At 35.0% G+C, this 13,951-nt stretch overlaps 1 protein-coding gene and 1 long non-coding RNA gene across 2 annotated transcripts in view; one reads left to right on the forward strand and one right to left on the reverse strand.

Annotated features, from left to right (window-relative positions):
- Nucleotides 1–13,951, forward strand: part of HS3ST5 (heparan sulfate-glucosamine 3-sulfotransferase 5) — a 204,144-nt gene that overhangs the window by 129,110 nt on the left and 61,083 nt on the right. The gene's annotated exons all lie outside the window — the stretch shown is intronic.
- The window catches only part of LOC308192878, a 59,570-nt gene that overhangs the window by 14,121 nt on the left and 31,498 nt on the right, over nucleotides 1–13,951 (reverse strand). Inside the window, exon 2 of the long non-coding RNA XR_013949183.1 lies at nucleotides 1–13,951. This exon is cut by the window's left edge and continues 14,121 nt beyond it; it is cut by the window's right edge and continues 14,930 nt beyond it. This is a non-coding gene — a long non-coding RNA (uncharacterized lncRNA).

Below are 13,951 nucleotides of genomic sequence, written 5' to 3' on the forward strand. Positions count from 1 at the left end.
ACTATATTTCATGTTTTGATTTCAGTCAACAAGACACATTTTCTCAATAGTAGTTAAGCTGATAATGTAGTAAAATACATGGTTAATTTGTTTTCAGGAAATTTGCCTTATATCATCACTATATGTTACAGTTGTGTGCATTACTATGATCTGATCATAATACAGTGAATGAAACAAGACTCATTGGCTCGGTTGTTTTCCTGTGTATTGCTTAATAGTGACTCTGCATTTGGGATGAAGAAACAGCAGTTTGAAATATCCCCTACCGATAGTGCCAGAAGAAAACTGGAAAATCTCCAGAACTCTCTCATTTTAAAAACACTGCTGAATTTCATTGTGAATATATGAATATACATGTCTTGCTTATTTGAGCAATGATTTTTTTTTCTCACTTGACTGTACTTTCTTCTTATAGTCCATATTGGTTCAAAAAGAGATGAGAGCTTACCCCATGTACTGAGGAGGGTGAGAGGTGGGAAAAATTTAGTGTTATGCATATTAAAAATAGGAAATCTTTATATATATATATATGTATATCATTTTGTAGAGAAGGGGAAAGTTGGAGAAAAGCATACACTAAGTATTAAGCACAACTGGATTGTCACAGTTACTGAATTGTTCCAGAATTAAAGTATAGTTGTTTAAACTGGGATATTGATTAGAAAACTGATTAACAAGGCTGTAAAAACAAAGGGCTTGGTTTCTACAAGAATTGCAGCCCTCCTGTTTGAACAGAGACTGAAGAACAAACTAAGATTTTTATTTTTTTTGTATGCAAATGCATGTAGAAGAATGTCTATACCCCTCATTAGTTTAGGTGACAGTGTGTATTTTTTCTTCTGATAATGGACAACATGCCAGAGTGATACCTCAAGCTTTGGCCAGAAGCACCAGACACTTGGATCCTGTCGCTACCTTCCACCAAGAAGATGGGTAGGAAGGATCTCTGCTGAGCAGGGCTCAGCCTGGATTTACCCCTGCCAGTGGCTTCATTTCAACCTCTGTCATTGCTCAGGAGCGACAATCATAACCAAAATTACAGCAGGACTTAAAATGAAAAAAGCCTGAGGGTAGTGGGTGTGAACTTGGGAAAGAGAAAACTTCCTCTTTTTCCTCTGATGCTGAGCTGTCAGTCAGCCAAAAGAAATCATGAATTCAAAGTTTTGGCCCGTGTGAAACCACTAAAAGGAGGTACATTAGAAATGCCCTCTCTTTTCAAACCCAGGTGAACTGGATGCAAATTTAACAATGTTATTGCTCAGTGAGGAGGATTTCTTAGGGATAAAAGGCAATAAGCACAGAAATATCTTTGGGCAAGTGTTAGTCTCTAGTGTGACCTGAACAAACTCAATTTTATTGTGAGCCATGTTAACAAGGAGCTGAGCTCATAAGCCTTGTAATAATAACAAAAAAGCAATTTATGCAAAATGGGGGCAATCCTCATCTCATAGTATCTAGGGAATATGCAGTTTTATAGGTGATTAATTTAAAAAAAAAAAAGGAAATAAAAAAGTCTTGCATAAGTTATTTAAAAGCCTTTGAGTAGACTGTTACTGGGGAAGTATTAAGAAAAATATAAAGGGTATAACACTTGAGGAAGCAGCAAGGCATTTGGGGAATACAGTATGAAATAAAACAAAATTCATTTATGTAATTATAGACACAATAGTTATACAGTTAAACGTTATGCTATTAGTCCCCAAAATAAACTAGTCATCATGAAAGTTTGGGATTCTTCATCCTTTGTCTTTTCTACCTGGCATTTTTATTGGAAGTAGAATAAAACTAAATTCATTAAAAATAAATAAATAATAATAATAATGTCTGTTACTAAGGCACTCTTCCAGGTTCAGAGTTTGCTTTTTTTTTTTTTTCAGAACATCTCCAAAATGATTTAATCTAGGCATTGCAAGCATAGCCATTCTGAAAGAACTGCCTGCTGCTACCTTTATGTATATTAATCAGTGAGTTGAAAGACATATAGACTTACATTTTCAAAAACAGTCAGTAATTCACACCATGAGTGCTTCATTTGATATGCATAGAAAGAAAACACTGAGTATTAAATCAGCATTTAATATCAGGTTTCTTTAAGTGTGTAAACTTACTACCTGACAACATTAATCAATTTTGGTAACTTAGGCTGAAAATATTTACATTTGTTTTTAAAGTAATAAACAGTCACATTTGCAGTTACCATACAAAATATTAGTTATGGTTAAGACTTTCAGAAGAGCTGCAGGAACTATAGACACCCTGCCAGTCATTACAGCTAGAAACAATAAAGGACTTGGAGTGAATTTCAGAATTCACCTTAGGACTTCAACACCAATGTTATTTAGAAAAAAAAAATGGAAAAGGAAATCCACATTTATGTTGCCATTTCTGGATGCTGAAAGACTTTCTGTAGCTGTTTATTTCAGTTTGTAAAGTTCTTGATTCATTTTTAATGTTTCTGCACAGGCACCAAAGGACTTTGGCCTGAGGAGGGAATTTAAATATTTCCTCTACACTGGAGAGTGCATTAACCACCAACCTCACTTTTATTTTGCTGTAGCCACAACACAATCAGCAGAAGTCTCATATATCTTACACTAACTATTTAAAGCACTAAAATTAGAAAAGCCAATCTTCAGGTCTGAAATAAAGCAGCATCTTCCCATGTTTTTAGTGAGTTCAGACCTAACTGGTATGCATTGGTTACTGGTACACATCTCATTACTCTCTGAGTAATTTTTCTTAGTTTTTGTTTCTTAGTCCTAGGGTTATGGAGATAACTACTCATCACATGAGCCAGCTCCTGAGCCTGAATTGAGGCCAAGATTTTACACGTACACCTGGGCTTGGTGTTTCCTACTGTTTTGCTCAAACAGCTCCTGTTTCACTTGCTACTATGCCCAGGCACAGAACACCATCTCTGTGTTGTAAGACACATATTAGATCATCCATTAGATTTCTGACAGTATTGTGTGCCCAGCATTGAAATTCCTAACTGAAGCAATTGAAAAAGCCTATGAAAATAGACACAGTGTTCACCATGTCCTTCAGCCAGGAGAGGTTCCCATCACGCAAAACACATACAGACCGATAACCACCCTTGGCATGTTGAGCCAAGCTTGCTTCAGGGTACACCATGATGGGTGCAGTGCCCAGCACTGCCTTCCTGCCTCAACAAGGCACTTTCATTGCTCATCCTCCCTTCTCCAGTGAGCACCATGCCTCCTAGCATGGCTGGTTTCTTACTGCTGGTCTCACTACTCTGGGAGAAGGAGGTGGCATGTGGTATGATGGGGAGAAGTAAAGCTTGTGAAAAAGTTAAGGCAAAAGCCTGCTGCCCTCAGCTCTACTGTGGAAAAAAAAAAAAAAGTCACTAGATGATCTTTTGCTGTATTTCATACCTGAGAAAACAATCACCATATTCTAACTAAACCCTCATAGTTAGACTTGATTAAATAGTATGCTGATAGTATGATTAAATACTTTTGGTATATATATGTAAGCAATATTTCACTCAAATTTTACAGTTTACAGAGAAACTGGTGATTGAACATTAGAAATGTTCCTTCAGAACACGGCTATCAGTGAATTAAATTGTCGCAGCCTTTTAAAAGCCTGCTTATGTTTTCAAGGCATTTTTACATTCTAAAATATTAATTCCAGACTATGGTTTTAGAACAAGAGCGAATTATCTATGCAACTAAGTAGTTTATACTTTCCTTTAATTTATTCCAACTCTGTCACTATACTGTCCTTGAAACTATTTTCTGTCTCTGTCAAACATGATAGCCTCAGGACAGAAATGAAAGTGTGATAATATATCTCCATGAGCTTTTCTGGTGAAATATTTTTAAAAGTTTCTAAATGCAGACATTTGGATTTAAGCAGAAAATGAAAGAACAATGAAGCTAGGGCATTAAAGGAACAAAAGCAATTATTTTAAATGTTATCATTCTAACATTCCAATATTAATCCTTGAACACTGTTATAATTATACCAAATTATTTATATAAGTAACAGAAAAATTATTTTATGTTACTTCTTATATTCCTCTGTGAAGAATAACGTCTTCTCTGTCAGTCTGTTTTCTCTCAATTATGATTCCCAGAAGTGTGTCACTGTGACATTTTTTCTAAATATGGTCTTAATCAGAGGCTTAACATTAATGGTTTAGTGCCTTAAAACTTTCATAAGATTATCAAACCAATTCTTAAAAACATAATATATTCATTTTCAGAAACCAATGTAAGTCCAATGTGTGCTATTTTTCCATTTCAGAGATAATCTAAATAGAACAAGGAAATCCAAAATGTAAGACTTTTACTGTTGAAATAGTGTGTGGAAGAGCAAGGGGAAGAGATTAGACAGATTCTTTCACCCTGTTTCTTCTGTGTATATTATAGAATTTATCTTTTTTTTTTTTTTTTCTCATATGCTATCATTTTAAGAGATTAATTTTAAATGATTTTTTTTTTAAACTGTGCTTAACCATTAGTACATTCTTTAAACTGGAACGTCCATCATTTGTGCTTTAAATTCCCACAAACTGAGATGCTGAGAAGCAGGGTTAGGGAAGCCATGTCTTAATCTTCAAGAAACACGATTCAGAACTTCTTGCATTGCTTTAAGCTTTGTAATGGTTTCTTTACATAGGATTGCCTTTGCATATTTGCCTTTTTTTTTTTTTATTTTCTCCTTGATTAGCATTAACAAATTCATTGGTCACTAGGGGGAGGGAGATGGGGGGGAGAAAGGGGGGAAACACAGGTCCTACTCCAAAGAGTCCATAAAACAGGCCCAAAGAAGAGATGTTGCAATGAAGGAATGGAGGAGAAGCTATATAGATGTTTCAGTGCTTTAAATTTCTTCCAGTTGTTGGCTGAACTGAGACTTTCCTGCATCCTGTTATTTTGATACCATTTTTGATGAGCCAGAAATGAGAATATGGTAAATGGTTTATATCAGATTGGTGAATTTGTGTAGGAGCTGAGAGCATAAGCCTTCACCCCATCCCTAGCAGCATCCAGGACAAGGCAGTTGGTTTGTGTAGATGGGATGGGGAAGCCTATTTATTTTGTTGGTTTTACCACAATACATTTTCCTCATCTGAAGGGGTCTTCACTATACAATGTTTCTCTTAGATCATCCCTTTAGCCTCTTCACAATTTCCTTAGAATACCAGCAAGTTTTCTATTTTTTCCTGAAGAGTGTTTGTTGAGTATACATGAAACATGGAGCATTAATTCAGATTGTCTGTTACTGTACATGACTCAGCTACTTACTCTTCAGCCAGCTAATACACATACTGGGAGGGATATTATATGAGTGAGTGTATACACACATACTTTGAAACAGAAGAAAGTTCTGGTGATGCTCTACAGTGTTCAGACATTGCTAGTTTATTTGTCTTAGACACACATATAGACACAAAGACATCTAAATCTATCTTTATATAAATACATGCGTATACCTATTTGTGCATAGACAAGTCTTTTTGTACATATTCACAAACAAGTTTTTAAATTCAAGTGCATAGGTTTAGAATTGCAATTAACTTCCATATATTAAAGTGATTGAGAAGGCATAATTAAAATACAGCCGATAATAACGTTGAAAGCAACTGCTGTCTGTGGAAGCATGCTGACATAACAGGGAACTGCATTTTTCAACATTTTTTTACTGTGACAAGATTTTATAAATCACTGGCACCAAACATGCATGTTCTATATACCAAAAAACTGTTTACCCACACAGATGGATGTATGACACTGAATCACAGTGAAATAAAATATTTTTTCATGAAGGAATATGTAAATATTAACCAGTATTTTTCCAACACTTTTCCCAGTAATACAAAAAAATAGTTATACCAGCATTCTTATAAAATTTGCTTTAAAGAGAAAGAAATTCAGGCAAAGGCATATTTATAAACTGCCAATTACACTCGAGTAGCTCAGGACCTGGGCATCTGGCTGGGAAATCCTGCCTTGTAGGAGCACCTGTAGCTGTGACTGACCAGAGAAGGTATTAGGGTGCTTCGTGTCATTGAGACAAACACAGGAGAGGCCATGAAAGAGGGATTTGTCGATAACAGGTTTAGAAAGTGCCAGCAGATGGCACGCGTGAGTCCATTGCGATGTGTTTTTTTTTTTTTTCTTCAAGTTTTTGAAGGGGCTGGTTTTGAAACAACAAAACTTTGTTGAGTACCTCAGATGACATACTGTGCACAACTTCTGAATGCTACTCTGAATATTGAGATTTCTGAAGGTGTTATGCTAGGTAATAGAGGAAGAAAAATAAAAATAAAAATAAAAAAGAACCCCAAATTGATTAATACATTTGGGAATGGATTTGTCTCCATCATTAAAAAAAAATATATGCATCTACAGTACTGAGAAAGCTCAGTTCCTATTACAGATACAGATTAAAGATGCTATTTGTATGCAGTTCTTCTTGATCTTCACACTTGTCTTCTTTGTTGGAGTTTTATGAAAACACATTAGAAACATCAGCATTGCAAAAAAGGATTTAAAAGCAACTCATCTTCTGGAAAATGTTTGTTTCACTGGTGTTTGAGCTTGCACAGAAGGAGTAATAGAAACTGCATCTCTGATCACTGGAAAACAGATTCTTGTCAAAGGCACTAACTGTCCTAATAGTGTGATGCTATGTCTTGCTCTGTCTCACTGTCGGGCTCAGCTATAGAAACAGCATAATTATATGAGTAGCAACAATTCCCTTATCTAGTACAAACACTTGCTACTGCTAACCACATTTCAATGTGCTGAAGATGGAGCAGAGAATTAAAATTTAAGCTGAGTTTGCTGGGTCTTTTAATCCAAAGGAGGTTGATTATATATATATACACACACACACACACACACATATATATAAATAAATAAAAGACACCTTTCAAAATCTTCCCATTTTCAAAATCTGCCCAGGAGCAGGTGATGCTAGCACACCCCTAACATCCCCAGCTTCTCTTGCCCAGGGCACGCTTCCTGCCCTTGTTTGTGCACAGTTTGCTTCTTACCCCGTCTTGATGAATTTCTGTTCTGCATGACTTCCCGTGCCACTACCATTGCCATGACCTCGGGTCTATGTCATTTGAGAACTAATTTTTTCAAATAACTTCAGCAGAGTATTCTCCATTTCTGTGTATCATTGCCCCATATTTATACTGAAGACATTACTACCAAATCAGTCTAGATACCCCCATGTTATTCTTAAAGATAGTTAGCCAATTATTGGCACAAGAATCCTGATCCAAAGCTTATTAATGTCAATGGAAGTACTGCCAGAGAGAAGTCTGAGTGCCATAAAAGGCAACCAGAATAAATATTTTCTATTCGACCTAACCCATGAAACTATATGGATATTGAAATTACAATAGTGAAGTAGTTGTAATGATATTAAAAATTAGTGAACTTTTTACATGATAATATCTAGTTGCATGAGTGTAAGAAGCAGTTATTTCCAAAGCATCTCACACAATTGCTGAAATAACAAATACCTCTGTAGAAAGGGAAAAAGAAAAAAAGAGAGAGAAATTTGAGTTAGAGAAAGGGGAGCTAAGAATGATGACTCAAAATTCATTGTATATCAAACAAATAAATGACAGTGATTATGGTTTTTGTCATCACAGAGTTGATGAATATTTTGCAAATCAAATGGAAATTTCCATTGTAGTTGTCTAATATTGCTGTATATTAACATCTCAGAGCACTGCAATAGTGTCAAATATAAACAGATTACTGTAGAAAATCACCAGCCAAAACCAACAAAGAAGCCAGATTACATCTAGGCCTTCTAATGATCAAAGACTTAATATGCTTTACATTCTGTTTTATAAATAATGAATGTGAAATAGTTGTGACAGTAACATCAAGGCTTACATATTTTTGTAATAATTATTTTAAAATCAAACATAAGTAAACACATTTAAACCAACTGTAGCTATTAAATACAAAGCCTGAAGAACCGAATACAAATAAATAAGTAGGAGGCAATTTATCATCTGCAGGTCACTTGTATTCTATTTGTAATGATTCCTGCTATGAAAAATAAAAACAAAACACTGACAAAATTAAAAAATAAAAAAGGAAAAAAAGAAAAAACCTTCCACGATTTCATAAAAGTGTCATCTAGCAACAGATAACCATTTCTTTGAAATGATTTCCAATTTGTTGCAGAGCTTCAGCTTTGCTGTTTTAAGTATTTTGCTAGTCTTGTTCAAATAATATACCATCTTCTGCAAAATAGAGACCTTTTCAGCAGTAACAATACTGCTGTAATAAACTGTTCAAACTGGAAATACACAGAATTCCTTATTATTTAACATGGCAAAATAAGCATCCTTTGCTGTATAAGCTCTAGAGGTAAATAACATCTACATTTGAACAGTCAACTTGCTCATGTTATCTTTGTCTGTACTTTTAAGAAAATTAAGATAAATTTTCAATGCCCTGCCAAAGAAATCCAGGTGAAGGTTCAGTAAAATTAACCATCCTTGCCATACTAATGAGAAATTAATACTCAAATCATCTACATTTTATACACTTAAGATTCAGCACTGTCATTTAAACTTTAAAACTGCAAGATTTATGAGAGCTCTCAAGTCAATATTGATCTAATGCTTTCAGTTCAATGACAATGTCATTTTTTTATTTTTTATTTTTAAGATAGTACAGGAAGTACCTATGCTCTTTGCAAAGATATACGGCAGTAAGGTCCTCCCATACAAATTGGAGAAAAAAAAAAAAAAATCCTGATTTTTGTTTCCATTGCAGCTGACTCAGATTTTTAACTCAAATTACTTACAGGTTTTCCTAAGGAAAAAATAAGAAACAACTTCAATGCATAACCTTTAGACTATTTGAGGAAATAGATTTAAGCTTTAATCAAAAATCCATTATCATTTTCTTTCCATTTTTATGGTTGGAACTATTATTCCTTTCCCATTTTTTTTTCCCTTTTAGTATAGTGTACCTTACCTATTACTGGCCAGTGCAATATCTGCTGTATTCCATTTAAATTCAATACATGAAAAGCCATCACAAACCTTACATTTGGACTTACTTCTTTCTGTCTTTACGGGGAAAACACAGTGTCACATACCTGTATCTAATGCTACATTAGAGGGATTGTTTCCAAGAATATGGGTGAACACAGCATAGATGTAGTGGGTCACTGCCAAAGTTCCCCACTGTTCTTCTACTGCTTTCTCAACCTGCCTTCTCATGTGGTCCATGAGGCAGGTCAGACGCCTTCTACCATTTAGAAAGACCCTTAGTGGGTGTTAACAGAAAGCCATCTGCATATTATTGTCCTATTTACATGTTGGCAGATATGCTACACAAAACAGGTTTTAATTTTCAGGTGTTTGTTATAACAGAACAAAAAGGTGTTGACTGACCCATTCTACAGAGCCAAGTTTTTTTTTTTTTTTTATGCTTACTCTGAGACCGTGGTCTAAAACAAGTCCTCTGGGCTGTAGCTGTTCAAATTTGATTATGCATTTATTAATATAATACTTGTAATAGTTATAGCAAATCTGAAACAAAGGATAGTTCTGCAGATAGTTTTTACCCAACCTCAAATTGAATTTCAGCATTGTCTTCTGAATGAGAATTAGAAAAGAAACAAAACGATTACCAGATTGGATCTGAAGAATTTTTCAATATGAAGATTTTTAAAAAATTCCAGTACAGGAAGTGGCTGTTGCTGCAGGAAGTGCCACTGTAGCTCTGTGCTGCTCTGGCAACTCCATTGGTGATTTCTCATGCTGCCCTACAGTACACCCACATCATTGTTTCCTAGTGGCCCTTTAAATGAACTTTTCTCCTGTGCACCGGGAGTGCCTCCAGAGCTGAGGTGTCCACACCCTGGCTTAAACTTCTTGCTCCCAGCCTGCCATGTGACACCTCCTGTTTTAAAATGTCTTTTTCAATGAGAACCACTGAAACATAACACCCAGCCTGTCTTCACATACTGGAAAATAATGATTGAAATGAGAGTCCACACAGGACCCTGAGGCAACCTATGAACATTTAAAAGGTGCTATGTCCAGAAACGGGGGCCTTTCTTGGAGGGAAAGGACCATGCTATCACTTCCATCACACACATCAAGAGCTTGGGCATGTTGAGTCTGTCTGACAGTGGGGAATAAAAATGTGGCTGGTCCTTGCTGTCAGCTTTTTAGCAATACAGAGGATATATGGAACTGGCTTCATATTTTGTGTATCATCTGTTTGTTTGTTTGTTTTCCACAGATGTGCATATTGCTTTTAAAACCTCACAGCTGTTTTCTCCCCTTAATTCTCTACTTCATCAGCCCAAGGAAAAACAGCTCTATTCAAAATGAAAATGATAATGCATTGAGAAATGTCACCAAAAAAAAAAATCTTTCTCTAGAGGACTCTTGCTAAAATTTGATCCAAAAACATACCACCACAACAAGAATCAATGATGCCACACACAATATATCTAAGTAGAAGGTGGCAACACCTTTAATGGGACAATTTAGCTATTGCAAAACTTATGTCCTTAAAATCTCAGCCTGCTAGAAGAAAACAAGAATCACTACAGCTGGTCGTTGCTTCCAGTCTTCCAGTGACCTTTGAGTTCCTCTGAAAGAACAGCTTCTGCATATATTCAAGTATCATGGGTATGGATGTTCTTCCAATCAGAACTAAACTAAACTAAACTAAAATTAAATTAAATTAAATTAAATTAAACTAAATTAAAATTAAATAAATAAAATAAAATAATAAAATCTCCTAGCAGAGTCCCCCGTTGGAAAAAAAAAAAAAAGTCCTGAGAAATGTTGCATAATTAAAACTGTTGGAGGAGAAACTTAACAACTGTTTTACAAGAGATTAGAAGTTAAGATTTTATTCTGGAATTTTACAAACAGAGGAGTTCTGCCTGTCTGTTTGTTACCTTGAAAAGAATAATGTGTCGTATTGCTGCATATGATCCCATTTTAACCACTGTAGGTGAAGGACTGGTTCACCTGCTTAGACATAAAACTTTTCCCAGCTGATAAGTGGAATGATTACTCATGGGTTTGTTGAAGATTAGAAAGAACATACCCTGAAATTAGGTAGTGGAGTATAACTAATAAAATGGATGATCCTGTCATCCATGTATGTTGGGTTCAATTAACACAGAAAAGAGCAAGTTTCTTTAATATTGTTAGGGAAGGATTTCGTGTGTTTGTTTTCTCTATTTTGCAATAGTTGTCAGTGTTTTATAGTGATCACTTCACTAATAATTCATTCATTTGCCCATTTGATTGTAAATAACACAAGCTGTTGTCCTGTAAATCATAATGGGAAGCATCATCAGGAAGCAGTCTCTGGTACTGAGTGGTATGCACTCCACACCAGGGATTTAGCAACAAATTAAATGTTGGCCTTAAAAATTACTGTAAGAGGGTTTCCCACTTCTCTGACCCTGGGTTCCAGAAACTAACTGTGGAATGCAGGCCAAAGGGTTTTGTTCATCAATAGTATAAACCCAGACAAACAGCTGTTACCTTTACTTACATCAAAGTGCAGGCCTGATTAAGTGCTCAAGCAAGGAATGCAGTGAGCAACATGGACAGCTTAGATTCATTTCAATACTTTCATCCAGACCAAGCCAAAATAGAAAAGGAAAGGATGGTGATCACGGTAACACCTTTCACCTCTAAGATTAGGTCTTTCTAAGTGTTTGCTCTTCATGAATAACTGAGACGCCACCAATTTGGCAAATGAAACATTTCTATTGTCAGACCAGCAATCTTTGTTTCTAGCAGCACGCATAAGTCAGAAATTAAAAAATAAAATAATAAAATAAATAAAATAAAATAAAATAAAATAATAAAATAAAACAAAAATAAAATAAAATAAAATAAAATAAAATAAAATAAAATAAAATAAAATAAAATAAAATAAAATAAAATAAAATAAAATAAAATAAAATAAAATAAAATAAAAACTATTGTTTTTATCTGCTTGTTTCCCATATGGAGTGTCTATTTCTAAGGTAACTCTTGCTTTAGAAGGTTGTAGCATACTGTCATCTCTGCTAGACAAAACCTGTGTCCAGTATTGGCAACAGGCATATTTCTGGTTTGCCTTTGACAAACTTGAATTTCTACTAGTATAAAAATATTCTTGGTGACTGTTGATACCACCACTGTTATTTTTCTTTCTGCTTGACTCCAAGGCCTTCTCAGTGCCTTTTCTTCATTTTATACACTGACTTAAGTACTGCTTGCAACAATTTTTCAAGACTTGATGTCCCCGAGAAGCAGTAATATGCAAATGACCCTCTTCCTCTCATGCACAGAGAGTCTCATGCCTATACTTAAGTGAATTCATGTGAAATTCCTATCTCCTAATTTTTATCATAGTATGCTAATGGATTTACATTTGTTTGACTTCTTTCTCTGGAGCATGGTACATGGATTAGCAACATGTTCTTATACAATTCTCCAGTCACTTGATTACAAGCCTATGCTTTGTTCACTTTCTTTAGAAATGCTTCTTGGGGTGAATCTACATTAAGTAATAATGTGGGTGACTATATCCCCTTTTGTCAATTATTAACTGTAATTATCAATAAACAATATGTTGTGAGCTGGTCACTCAGCTGCTGTATCCAAGATACCAAAAAAAAATGGACATCAGTTAATTACGGGCTAAATGTTGTAAAATATTCTTTGCAGATAAGCTTCTGTATCACATGGAGACAAAGTAAAATCTAACTATAGAACAGCAAGACATACTTCCTCATCCTTTGCTTCAGTATTCTATGAAACAATCTGTAAATAATTGCATCTAATGCTTTTTAAGTTACAGAATCTTTTAGCTGAGTAGGAAAAACAAGAGATTTAAAGTACAGCAAGTATTATTGAATTGACTGGATCTATAATAGTAACTTCTATAATAACATATCTAGAAAACTGATATAATCTATGAAATATATATATATGTCCTTTTATTGTGGTATTTTGCTTACTATGTCCTAGTGGAAGCACAATACAGAGATCCATCTCTGACATTACCTGTTTAATGAATTTATGACCTAGACATGCTCAGAAATTTTTATGTTTTTGTGATTTTTTTATCCTGATGCTTAGATCATTGTTCTTAAGTAAGCCTCATATATGAGCAACCAGTGTATCTCATTTTAGCTTTTTCATAGAAAAATGGAGAAGAGTGTTTTGGAGAATAACAATATGTGTAATTTTGCTAATGAGAAGATGCATGTTATGCACACCATTTCCCATGGAAGGATGTGGCCGCTCAATCAGAACTTAATGTAATAGGAACTGTTCCCACTATAGGTACATCTGCCCTGAACAATCTTGGCTAGCTAGTGTCTCCTTTCATTGTTTTTATTTGCAAATTTCTTCCCAGTCCTCATCTGAATTTCTCACATCAGAGAAACAAGGTGTTGGGTAGGACATTACTGTGCTACTTGCCACAGACCAATCCTTATTTCAGATCTGCTTCTTTTTCCCTTGTGCATGTTGTGGCGTTCTGGGCTGGAATCTCTGTTAGTTCATTGGTTTACTGACCACTTGAAACAACACTTAGAACTTACTGTTTCATTGACAGTCTCTTCTTTATATACATATTACATCTGAGCTCACCACTTTGTGGATAATGGCAACACACTTATCAGCCTTGCAGAAAGCTTTGTTTTCTCCCAAATGCTGTGCTACCCTATATCATTCTATTTATGGCATTAAGTGCATTGACTTCAGCTGGCTTAAAAAAATAAAAAACTAAAACTTACTCTTTCTAAATCACTCCCCTGATCTCTAATCATGCCAGAGGTTGTTTGGATAAATTTTATAAAAGCAAAAGCTTTGGGAAGATGTGCATCACACTCTTTGAATAGGTCCTACATCTTCACAGGGTTACAAATTGTGTATTTTTCTGTCTGAGATTAACAT

This window comes from Anser brachyrhynchus, assembly GCF_964034855.1.
Source record: "Anser brachyrhynchus genome assembly, chromosome: 3".
Lineage (NCBI taxonomy): Eukaryota > Metazoa > Chordata > Aves > Anseriformes > Anatidae > Anser > Anser brachyrhynchus.